The following is an 8778-nucleotide window of genomic DNA, read 5'->3' as shown; positions in this document are numbered from 1 at the left end:
CAAATTCTCGTGAGAATTCACACAAGGAAGCATGCACGTTTCTGACCAACCGGAATGCAAGTTTCAGAATGCGATTTGCACAGTTTGAAAGAAGCTCACCCTTTGGCACCCAAAAGTTCCAAGACTTATACCTCACAGAGGAGGCATTGGTGTGGCAAGCTGTCAGTGAGGAGGATGAGGGAGGTAGCGAGAACTAGGAGGTGGATGTGCTCACACAGGAGGTGGAGGATGAAGAGGCTGCTGGACCTTTGCCTGGAATAACCCGCACTGGGAGAAATGTGCAGTTTTCATACGAGAAAAACTGAACATTAGTCCACGCAATGGTGCGAGTTTTCCACCACTTCCTAGGAGATCGGGTACACCGCACTCCCATGCATAGAAAAAAGGAGATGTGGCTGTCCAGCACAGATGAAGTAATCGCTTTAAGCTCCTGTTTGCCTGATGTATACAATATAAAAAAATCTTTTAATGACGTGAAGCGCGTCTTGAAACAAAAGATGTCAGATGAGCTGCAGCAGGCCCACAGGACAGGGGAAGGTCGCCAAATACCTATACAGCATACGAGGAGTTAAAGCATGTGATTCCACCTGAAGTCTTCCGTGGAGTCTACATAGAGGACAAGGACAGACCTCCAACCCAGGGCCTATCTGGGGAGTGTCAACAATTTTAAAATCTTTATTATCTGTAACTAACATATTCAGTTTGTGCTTGCTAATAGATCAGGCCTCACCAATAAGCACAGCCCCTGCTGTTGTGGAACAACATATCTCAGCATACCCTGACACACTTTCATCATTGACTATACTTCGCACTATCATGGTATGCTGAGATGTGTGATTCTACAGTATAAGGAGGCATAATTATTATTTATCCCTGTAATATATCTATTACAAAGTTAAACCGTTCCTGAGTATAAAACATTAACTGGTCTATTTACTAACATGCCATTTTTCACGAAGAAAAGGGCCCTCCTACTTCACCTGTGACCGCTGCAAAGCAGGAGGCAGCTACCGCGATAATTACTATTGCAGCTGCTATCGAAGAGGGTGATCGGTAAATCACCCCCTCTGCGGTAAGAGCTCGGGCACACAGCGCATCCCACATCGTCTACTACACATATGTGATAAATGGCAACCAATCAGATACTGCCTATGCACTGAATGGATTGTTTACTTTCCTTAGCAGCATGTGATTTGTATGTGGAACGCACGCACAGTCTTCTGGGAGTGCAAGTAGATGACTCAGCTGTCTCCCATGTCTGACATACTGCTGTACTCAGTGCTTTTCCTGGGCTTTTCACTCCTACTGCTCTGTGACATCTTATAATCCTGTCTGGACCTTGTCATCTGCACCCGAATGCTGACTGCTCCCATAGCCTGCAAATGTAAGTTATGTGGCCATGACTCATCTCCCTGCTCCTTTCAGACTTTATCTAGTGCCTGGGTTACTTACATTTTGTGTAGGTTGCAAGAGATTGCTGGCTCAATTCTTCCTCTGTTCCTCCTTCCCAGTCTTCTATCTCTCCCTTCTCTTCCTCATTCTTTCCTTACTTGTCTTTCACCGGCATGTTGATGAAGTTCAGTGGGTCTGAAGAAGCAGCTGTCATGAGCAGCACAACAGCGTCTCTCTCTCTGTTGTGTTAAGTGAGATGGGGGGGTAGAAGATATGCCTAGGCTGCTCTTTATAAAACCCATCTGTCTGTAAGTAGGTAGGGACAGTCTGTATTTTAAATCCACTTATAAATGTCTAGTATACTGTACTTTAGGGGTCTATTTATAACATGGTGTGAATGCCGCGCTGTGTTAAGTGATCTTGGTGGCAGATACTCAGGGCCAGATTATAGGCAGGGTGACAGGGGTGGTCGTCCTGGGGCCCCCACACACTGTTCCCTGCCCCTGGCCACTACTACTAAAGAAAAGCCAGAGTACTCCTAGGCAGTTTAGCTGTTCCCATACCCCGGCCACTACTACTAAATAAAAACCTGAGTACTCCTCGGGAGTTCAGCTGTTCCCATAGTAACAGCTGAACTGCTGAGGAGTACTCCGGTTTTTATTTAGTAGTAGTAGCCAGGGCAAGGGACAGTGTGGGGGCCCCCTACGTCCGCTATCCAAGTAATCACCATGAAGTCCTAAGCTCCGTCCCCATACCGACCGAAGCTCCGTTCCCATATCGGCCAAAGCTCTGCCCCCAGTTCGTGCTAGGTCTCCTCTCTCCTGTCCACAATTATGTCACCCGGGTCACCAGAAGCTCCAGTCCCCCGGTCATCTGTCTGAAGCCCCGTCCATCCATCCCCACCCACCTCCCTTGATTGACAGCTGGCACAAAAATTGAGAAAAGTTAGAGAGCAGAGGCTGAGCTGCTTTGCACAGGAGTGAAGGCAACCCACAGGCTGGTGTAATGTCTAGCACCTATGTAATATATATATATATATATATATATATATACAGGTTGAGTCTCCCATATCCAAATATTCCGAAATACGGAATATTCCAAAATACGGAATATTTTTAGCATGACTGAGATAGTGAAAACTTTGATTTTTGATGGTTCAATGCACACAAACTTTGTTTAAGGCACAAAATTATTCAAACTAAAGTATAAAATGACCTATAGGCTGTGTGTATAAGGTGTATATGACACATAAAAGAATTTCATGTATGTACACACACTTTGTTTGAGGCAAAAAATTATTGAAAATATTGTATAAAATTACCTTCAGGCTGTGTGTATAAGGTGTATATAAATCATAAATGCATTCTGTGTTTAGATTTGGGCCCTATACCTAAAACATTTCAATATGGTATGCAATTATTCCAAAATATGGAATATTCCAATATCCAAAATACCCCTGGTCCCGAGCATTTTGGATATGGGAGACTCAACCTGTATATATATAGTGGTATAGACTTTGATAATTTTATTGGTAAGGGTTCCCACAAGATTGTTGCCCAGGGGCCCCCACAGACCTTGTGCATGGCCCTGCAGATATTGTATTCCAGCACTGCTCTTTAAAAAAGCCACCTGTTAGTAAGTAGGTAAGGAAAGACGTATAAAGTAATAGATACTTTACAAGTGGATTCTAAACACAAATGTAATGTCTAGTATATTTGGCAGTAGTTAGCAGAATGTTACTTAGGGGCAGGGGCGTTTCAAGAGAGGAGGGGACCCATGTGCAGACTCAGCGAGGGTCCCCTCCTCTCTCTAGTGGTCCCGTGGCGCAGCACTTGAAGTAGAATATGGCTTAGTGCTAGAATCTACTGCGTATGTGTGGGTTTTTTGGAAAATGGCACCTTCGTCATTTTCCAGGGGACAGCGGAACTGCATGTGCACGAGTCACTGGGACTCGTGCTGTCATTTGCCAGTGATTTTTGATGCTTTGCAGCGCTGGCTGGGCACTGCAGAGCAGCACTATGGACAGGTTAGTATAAGAGTCTATTGGTTCTATTTATTTATTTATTTTTTTAACTAAAATAAAGTGAAAAAGGGTTTTTTTTACACCCTTTTCACATCATTTTAGTTTCACCTAAATTTACTAAAGGGCAATTGGAGTAGATTTCTTAAAATTATACTCCAACCCTTAATTATCACATATTGTTAGTAAGCAGATCGCATTTCCCATAATTGTAATTGGAAATGTGATCTGGTCAAAGTTACAAAAAATAAAATGTGAAAAAATACTGGGGGCAGCCCTGTGATAATAATGCCACCTGGAGGTTATCCAGGGACTCCCCCAGTTACCGAGAGCTGGCCCCAATGATCAGCTGTGTGGTCTAAACAGACCACAAGCCGATGATTGCAAAAAAAAGGAAAAAAAAAAAATTAACTTACCTGCATCCAGGGACCGGAGATCGGTGCTCTGGTGATGTCCTCCAGGGCTTTGGTCAACTGATCTCCCCTCCTGCACTGTGACCCAGTCAGCTGCTGCATAGGACAGCTGACCAGATCACAGTGCAGAATGGGAGACCAGCTCACCACAGGGCCAGAGGGAGGACATCTACGGAGCACCGATGACCTGACCGGTGGTAAGTAAAAGTAAGGGGGGGTCGGGGGGAGCGTGAGGGGCAGCTGTAAGGGGACGTTCGTGGGAGGGGTGTAGAGACGGCTAGTCGACGCATGCGTGGAACCTTGTGACTGTATTTTTTACGAAAACTACAGTGATAAGGCTGCGGAGGGTATTCTCAGGGACAGAGCTTTATCACAACCTCTGTCCCTGCAAGGGATTTCTAATAAATTCCTGTGATATTGCCTGAAATTGCAATGCAAATTCAATAGGTAATATCACACTACAACCGCAATTTAAATGCGGATTGTAGTAAATAGAGCATATGGTGCAGGGTGTAAAGTGTGAGGCCCCCGTGGAGTCTGGGGTCTGTGTGCACCACAAACTCTGCACCCATTATAGATACGAGCCTGCTTAGGGGTCTATTTATTAACACTCAACATACTGTGGAGTTAATGCTGCTCTAGCTTCGCCTGGTAGCGATGTGAAGTCGGAGCCGGCTATTGCAGATATTATCAAGAAACCAGCTGACGAAAAGGGGTAACGTTAAGTTCACTCCCTCAGTGGTGTCTGTCCATCTTTTTACCGCATGATGCTAAGTGACTGCGTATGCATGGATGGAGCGAGTAATCCGGTGGCCGACGTTATGTGAGTCAAGTGCGACCTTCAGCATCTGACGTATTGTCCGCTGAATTTTCTTATTTCGCTTATCCAATCTGATTAAGAGTGCACCAGTAAGACTTTTTTGTTCTTCTGCTTCTTCGCTTAATAGTTGTATTGTCCGCTGGGCAGAGCATCCTGGAAGGGGAGAACAAAATGGCTGGAGATGATGTGTAACTGTTGGATGCTTACATGAAAAATAAAGGTATCTTTGTAGAATGTTCTGCGGAGTGTAAAGATGTATGTGAATGAGGAATACCTATTATTAATGAAATTGGCGGCACTGCATAAGAGGTGCTACTGGGGGCACTATATAAGAGGCACTGTATTGGGGGCACAGCATATGGAGCAGTACTGGAGACACAGCATAAGGGGCACTACGGGGGACACTGCTTTTGGGGCACTGCAAAAGGGACACTACTGGGGGCACAGCATAAGGGACACTACTACAGGGGGCACTACTGGTGGCACTGAATAAGGGACACTAATACAGGGCATTGCATCAATGGCACTAATTCAGGGGCCATTGCATTATGGATTAAAAAATATTGGGCATTGCATAATGGACACAACTAAAGGGGGAACTGCATAATGGGCTCATCTACAGGGGGCATTGCATAATGGGCTCTAATACAGGAGGAATTGCATAATGGGGTCTACTACAGGGTGTATCGCATAAGGGGGTCTAATACAAGGGGAACAACATAAGGGGCAAAACTACTGGGGGCATTGCATAAGGGGCACTAATATTAGGGACATGGCATAAGGCGCACTATTACAGTGTTCATTGTAAAAGGGGCACAACTGTGTGTCGTAATGTGAATAAGGGACTCTACAATGTGGTGTAAATTGAATAAGATTGTGCATGGTGTATGTAGTAATTAGAATTGTGAATACTATGTGTTATTTTGGCAGGACAGACCTCACGAGTCTTAAAGTCTGGCCACCCCTGGTGTACCCAAATCAATGTTTGGTATTTTTTTTGGTAAATTTTAATTGATTAGTAAAAACATGGTTTGTTGTGAGGCATTACTTGGCACTGTGTTTTTTGAAGAGGTTTTGTGGGGTAGCCATGAACGATGTGGGGTATTGTAGTCAGAGATGGATCTAGCTGGGGTTTGGCAGTGATAAGCTGTAAAGTAGTTTTGATCTACAAATGCCTGTATGCCAGTCATACAGTATTAAATTCTGAAAAGTGAAAAAATATGGCATGTCAAACTGGTATGTGTATTTCAACAACTAATTTACGTCCACTTATTGATAATAAGTCATTCAAGTGGGGGAGGGATTTAAGTGTGCAGTCATAGGAATCCTTCCCTAACCCTCAAGAAATATCAATGGTAATTTTAATTAATAATGATTTCTCGCCATGGCCCGTTGCCAAAATCAAACCAAGGCCATAAAGATAAGTCTTCGAGAGTAACAGAATGCTAGATGCTGCACGTTTTTAATGACATACAGGGCTGGTACTGTGCAGCACTGTGTTTATGATGTCTATGGGAGATGAGGAGCATAGTAAGGGATATGGAGGGGAGTAGGCAAGTGTAGAATTTGCTATCTGTAAGGTTGAAGGGGCCTGCAGAATGATGGATGTTTATGGGTGAAATGAGAGAAAAAAAATTTTGGATGAGGATTATGAAGGGGCACATAACTAATCCTAACTCTTTAAATCTACTGGAACAACAGCTTACGCATTACCGCATTCTCCCCGTTAACATTAACTTTAAATTAGGCAAAATTTGTTGTGCATATTGTGACTGACTTTCACAATGTTAACATTGTTATTTTAACAGTGTTTATTTAAAAAAAAAAATCAACATATTGTGGAGTTAAAGCCACTCCGGTTTCCCCTGTTAGTGCAGCAAAGCAGGAGCAGAAATTAGCAGCTAATATTAAGATCCCGGTTGATGATAAAGGTGAACTTAAAAGGCCAGCCTTCAGAGAGCAGTAAGTTGCAAGTTTGAGACATGAGGAGCATAGTGAATGTACTTGAGGGGATGAGAGAGCAGTTTGTAATGTGGATGGTGAAGCAGCCATGCATTTTGGTGGATGAAGAAGGGTTAAAAAGATAAACAGTGTGTATGATATCGCATTGGAAGGACATGCCGGACAATCCAGGATTTAAGGGAGAAGGATAAGTGTGCGGGGATGTGGATGGTGGAATGGGAGTGCTGTGTGCCATATTGTTTTGGTAACTATTTTTGTTGTTTGGGTTTGAAAGTTCTAGGGGAGAGCTGTGTGAAAGAATGAGGGCAAGTGAGGTGTTGGATGAGGTTAGCTGTTTGGGCTAGTAGAGTGAATATTAGGAAGTGGGGAGCAATGAGTGGAATGTTGATGGTGGAACAGGTCAGTAATAATATATGCAGATGGGCTAAGGAGATCAATTTGAGTTGGATGTGAACTGGGTTCTGATGGCACATTCTCTGTGAATGGGAATGTAGAGGAGGATAGATCTGTCCGAATTGTATATGAGATCAACAGTGCATTGTAATGGATGTGGGTTAAGAAGAAGGGGAAATGTCGTGTGTAGTTTGTGGGTGTGTGAGGTCGAGCACTTTTTAGGAAAGTGAGTGGAGAAAGGGAGAACTGTGTGGGTGGTGGATGGGAGTAAGCTTGTAACTTTATAATTTTGCTTTGGATGTTTAATGGAAAATACATTGTTAGATTATATATGGGCAAAACTAATAATTGAATGACTTGCAGATAAGGTAAGGGATGGACTTTAAAAGATGCTGATATTGGAGGGGTTATAGAGTTGGTACATAGTTATTAATGTAATAATGTTATAATACATATATATATATATATATATATATATATAATGAAAGAAAAATGTATTACTTAAATCTTATATATAATAAAATAAAAATACTCCCCCAAGAAACTTAAAAAGTAACAAATCTAAAATTATATATAGATTTGTAGTAAAAAATTGGTCTAGTTTGATATAGTAGTGACAGTAATTTGTATTAATTTTTGCTTAAAGGCACAATTTGCAACTATACCCTAAAAATCTAGAACTCTGGGAGCATCCATTAGCATACTCTAATTGGCCTGTGAGGTTGTCTGGAGTGTTTTTTGTACACAAGGCAAGCGTCAACAATAGTAGGAGCATCAAAAATTCACTAATGAGCTACATGAGGAGAGAAATTAAGATCTAAAAAGCTGGAAACATGCACAATACAACTGTCTTCTTGTGATTCCTCTTGGATGAGTGCTGGATTTTTCAAGTCTGCAGAAAAGTGGTGAGCGAAGAGTATATTATAGATGGTATGTTACTGTAAGTGGGCTTGTTTATGTGGCTATAGCCGGGCATACTGCGTCAAATAAAATGCATGTCAGACCGACAGACATTTTATCTGGCAGCCTAACAGCCAGCAGATATCGCAGTCAAACACTGTGAGATATCACACAGTGTATTTGCCTCGATAACAGCACTCCACAACCCAGTGGTGGAGACATTTTACTGTTCTTTCCATGGAAAGGTACAGGGGAATTGTCTGTCTGTCAGCTACAGCTGCACATTCACTGCCCCATGCGGGATACATTTAAGCTTACAGATATCACATTGGATGGACATGCCGGATGATCCAGGATTTAAGGGTGAAGGATAAGTGTGTGGGTTGTGGGTGGTGGAAGGGGAGTTCAGAGACCCATGAAGTTGAGGAAAATTTTTAGCAGTATGAGTTTTTGAAATTTCTAGGGGAAAGCTAAGTGTGCAATGTTTTAAAGGATGAGGGGCGAGTGAGGTATGGGATGAGGTTAGCTTTTTGGGATAGTTGAGTGAGTATGAGACAGTTAGAGCAATGTGTGGAATGTTGATGGTGGAACAGGTGAATAATAATAGATGTGGATGGACTAAGGGGATTAATTTGAGTTGGATGATGAACTGAAGGCACATTCTGTGTGAATGGGAATGTACAGGAAGATAGATATGTTAGAATTTCTATATGAGATCAACAGTGCATTGCGATGGATGTGGGTTAAGATGAAGTGCCGTGTGTAGTGTGTGGGTGTGTAAAGGAAATTGAGTGGAGAAAGGGAGAACTGTGCAGGTGCTGGATGGGAGTTAACGTGTTAATTTATTATTTTGCTTTGGATGTTGAAAGGAAAATACA

General features: G+C 42.7%; 1 long non-coding RNA gene across 3 annotated transcripts in view; it reads left to right on the top strand.

Annotated features, from left to right (window-relative positions):
• The first annotated feature begins 1232 nt into the window (after positions 1-1232).
• The window catches only part of LOC148508818 (uncharacterized), a 71292-nt gene continuing 63746 nt past the window's right edge, over positions 1233-8778 (top strand). For 2 of the 3 annotated variants that reach the window (XR_015869543.1, XR_015869541.1), the window contains exons 1-2: positions 1233-1384; positions 4773-4865. This is a non-coding gene — a long non-coding RNA (uncharacterized LOC148508818). The remainder of the gene's footprint in view (positions 1385-4772; positions 4866-8778) is intronic. The other variant, XR_015869542.1, reaches the window with a different exon arrangement.

This window comes from Taudactylus pleione, unplaced genomic scaffold (assembly GCF_031769625.1).
Source record: "Taudactylus pleione unplaced genomic scaffold, aTauple2 ptg000342l, whole genome shotgun sequence".
Lineage (NCBI taxonomy): Eukaryota > Metazoa > Chordata > Amphibia > Anura > Myobatrachidae > Taudactylus > Taudactylus pleione.
Note: the sequence above shows the minus strand (reverse complement) of the source record. Positions and strands in the feature narration are given on the sequence as shown.